This window comes from Salmo salar, chromosome 04 (genome assembly GCF_965601325.2).
Source record: "Salmo salar chromosome 04, fSalSal1, whole genome shotgun sequence".
NCBI lineage: Eukaryota > Metazoa > Chordata > Actinopteri > Salmoniformes > Salmonidae > Salmo > Salmo salar.
Genome location: NC_138294.1, coordinates 89,625,315 through 89,628,934, shown reverse-complemented (window position 1 = coordinate 89,628,934; position 3,620 = coordinate 89,625,315). Strand labels below are relative to the sequence as shown.

General features: G+C 38.6%; 1 long non-coding RNA gene across 1 annotated transcript; it reads left to right on the top strand.

The window, feature by feature from the left end:
- Positions 1-1,819, top strand: LOC145878560 (uncharacterized). Its single transcript, XR_014392000.1, has 2 exons — positions 1-142; positions 1,208-1,819. It is a non-coding gene; the product is annotated as an uncharacterized LOC145878560 (long non-coding RNA).
- Positions 1,820-3,620: the final 1,801 nt, after the last annotated feature.

The window sequence follows — 3,620 nt, the reverse complement described above, 5'->3', positions numbered from 1 at the left end:
TCTATAAAACAGGGTGTCACTCCCGGTCTACATCTTGGTAGAGATACATCCCGACCTATGGGCTCTACTTGGCTTCTATTTTGTACATCTACTTGTGATTTCTGTCTGGTTGACATCCATCGGAAAGCTTCGTTGATTTAAGGTAGGCTACTAACCCTTATTTCATTTCGATAAGCCTAAATGGTTGCTAAGCAAAACCTTTACTGTCCAATCATTAAAGCTACAATCCGCATTTGGTGAAACTGGCACGTCCGTTTGGAATATTACAACAACGAAGTTACTTCAAAGGAAGAACACCTTTCTTCCATCTGACACAACTTGTCTCCTGCGTTTCATCACTAAAACAATATCAAAGGCGCTGTTTCACCAAATGTAGTTTTAATTGTAGCTTTAATTGTTACTTGAATTGATAGTTGAGAAATAACATTGTCCGTCCCACCACTTATTGTGGTCCGCAGCTGAGGGATGGGGCTAGGGAAATGTAACCCCTCTCAAATTCAAGAATGTGCTCCAGATGCCAGGACTGACAGTCCATGACATCTGCATTATAGTTTTAACCATCTTTTGAATCTATACATAGCTTTTTTATATTTATAAACAATGGAGTAAAATAAGTGTATTTTTCCCCATTAGAACCCAAAATAAACAATCGTAAGCTCATGACGTATTTATAAGTTGTATTCTTCAAATTGCTGGTTATACTGTGTCATTAATTTAAATGTAATTATATATATTTTTTAAATATGTATGTACCAATCCCGGACAATAGCTGTAATAATGTGTATGCTTTATTGAACAAAAGAGAACCATCGCGCTCTCCCAGAGGCTTGGCTGGTGCGTAAAACCCGCTGGTGTAAGTTGTCGCATAAATCTTTCTTCATTATTCTATGTTTTTAGTAATTTTCACTGCATCAGGGATAGCGCACACAGATGTGGCGGCTTTACAGCCTTCAGTGTGTAGTGACAACATCTGTAAGGAAACAGATGAGCAGCAGGTGCTTCTAATCAGGGTTGCCGCTTATCTGCCCTTCTGGGATGTGGCTTTTCTGGTCTGACTGTATTCAAATGAGTCAAAAGAAATACAGAATAGTAGGGGATGGGAGCGGGCACGAAGGTCAACTCACAAATCAGACAGTACAAAATTACTGCTTTGCGAGCAAAAGCATTCACTGTCTATTTTTGTTGTTATTTTCATATCATCTCTAAGAAAGTCAGAGACCAACAAGCGAATGGGTGGAGACTGGTCAAAAGATCGAGCGGATAAGGCAGAGAGAGACCTCGATCAAGCCAAAACTGAAAAACAGAAAGTGGAGGAGGAAAAGAGGAGGACTGAAGAGGAAAACAAGCAACTCCTTGCTGAGAAAGTGAGAATGGAAACAGAAAAAAAGATGGAAGAAAAACGAAGACAGGAGCTTGAGAACCAAAGACTAAAATTAATAGAACACAATAGACAGCGAGAGAAGGATGAAAGGACCAGGATAAAGCAGGAAAAAGAAAATGCAAAAGGAGATCACAGAACTGTATAAATGTATTCAAATATTAAGAGACAAGGGCATAAACAGTTAATTTATCCACAATGAATTATTGGAGAAAGTACACAATCATTGTATACTTTTAATATCTACAATTGCACTGCCTGTTTTATTTTCCTCAAATGATGTGCTTAAAGGGATAGTTCACACAAATGACAATGATTTAATAGCCCTGTTAGCAGTCTTTGGTTTTGTTTACCTGGCTGCTGCCATCAAATGCTTTTCAAAACCAATGCCTGTCAATATCTGAGAATCTGTAGCTTTGCAATAAATAGATTCTATTGATGCCTTGTTGCCGGATCTCTTCTGACACAGAAAAATCCACACATTTTATTCAGGATTTATCACTTGCGCTATGCACATTTTAATGACTAAAATAAACTATCCAATATACTTTGCTAGGCAGTAGCAGACACTGCAAGAAGCCCCTGGTGTGACTCAGAGTCTACTGTGATTGGTAGAGCTATAACACAGTGGACCACTCCTGTCCCTTAACCCCCACCTCTACAGCACCGGTTAGATGTCAATGTCATCACTCAGTAAAACACCTCAGCATAACACAGCAAATATGGATACTCAGAATTTCTTCTGAAACAGGCAAAAAAAAGTGATCAGGTTGAGTTAGTAGTGAATGAGGTGGAGAGGGTAGAACAGCCAGAAAGGCAGTGCAGCAGCAGTTAGCTGCAGGTTTGGCGGTAGCTAACTAGTCCCCATCAGCATAAGGGTAGGCTAATGCTAATAAGTGAGCGTTAGGTTTCAGTATCCTAAAGGTATTGGATGTCAGTCTGAGTTATTTAACAGTATATTTAGTGAATGGGCAAGCTAAGAATGTTGATAGAAGTCATGATATTAGGAAAAGTAGTTATTTCCAGCAAGTGTATTTGATGGGTTTCGTTTCTGTAGCTAGCTGAGAACGAAGAGATGAGCAAATGTTTTTCTGACTGAAGCACATATCTTCTGACAGTGACACAGCGCCCCCAGTGGACTGAAGCTGAACTTCACTACAACATATTTAAACCTTTATAAAATGAGCAATGCTGAGGTAGTAGAACTAATGAAATGAATCATAGGTCTTATAACCTATATCATTCTACATGTAAACATGCTTGGCTCGTGTTATTTCCATATAGTCTATGTGACTATTTGTGAAGAACTGCCCATTATTAAATTGGTGAAATAATGTAATTGTGCTTTTATTTTTACTCTTTATTCATTTAGCTACTTTTTCTATTGTTGCATTTTTGAGAGGTGAACCTGCAAGAAGGGGGAGGGCAGCCAGAAAGAGGGAGGGAAAGATGGTCAGCCTTGTGGTTATATTGTACAGTGAACAAAACATGAAATACATAGGCCTTTTAAATTGTGTCCTCAAATGTTACGTAATGGTAGAATTGACGAGGTATGATAACTCATTCCATCCACAAGTCCATTTTTCTTTGGCTCAAGTCTCTTTATATTCATATAGCCTAGGGGGCTATGTAGCTTCTTATCTGTCGTGTTTGGAGTTGTGTTGCGTTGTTATGTGAACATTTAAAATGTTTCTTTACAGTTGAGTTGACCTGGTTGTGTCTGTATACTAGGATAGGGCTGTAACGGTACAGCTATACCTACCAAACCGTTCGGCACGGGGACCTTGGTTTGGTCCGCACTGTGAACCTGAATGAATACAAAAAATAGTTCAACTAAAAATGAAAACACTAGGCCTATAGGCTATGCCTACGCTGGGTTGAATGCCATTGTCCTGTGAGTAAAGCTGAAAAAATATTGTAGGTTATTCTGTTAACATGTAAACCATATATAGCTTCCAAATACATTTTCAAAACTCCTGTGAATATCATCTAGAGCGCTGACTGACAGTCCTTCTAGAATTTGAGGGTTACCAGCCTCATCAAAAAGCTAAGCTGTATGCCAAAACAAGAGGTGTGGCTGCTGTTTTGCTGAAGAACAAATCCAGAGTGTAGAGAAACTTCTGTATTTTCTACTCACATTTGTAATATATGTCCTCTATTTTTTTCAGTTTGGTACATTACTTAAGTCAACTTAAGGTGGATTGTTTTAATTAAGACTGTATTATGTCCACCAGAAAACCAT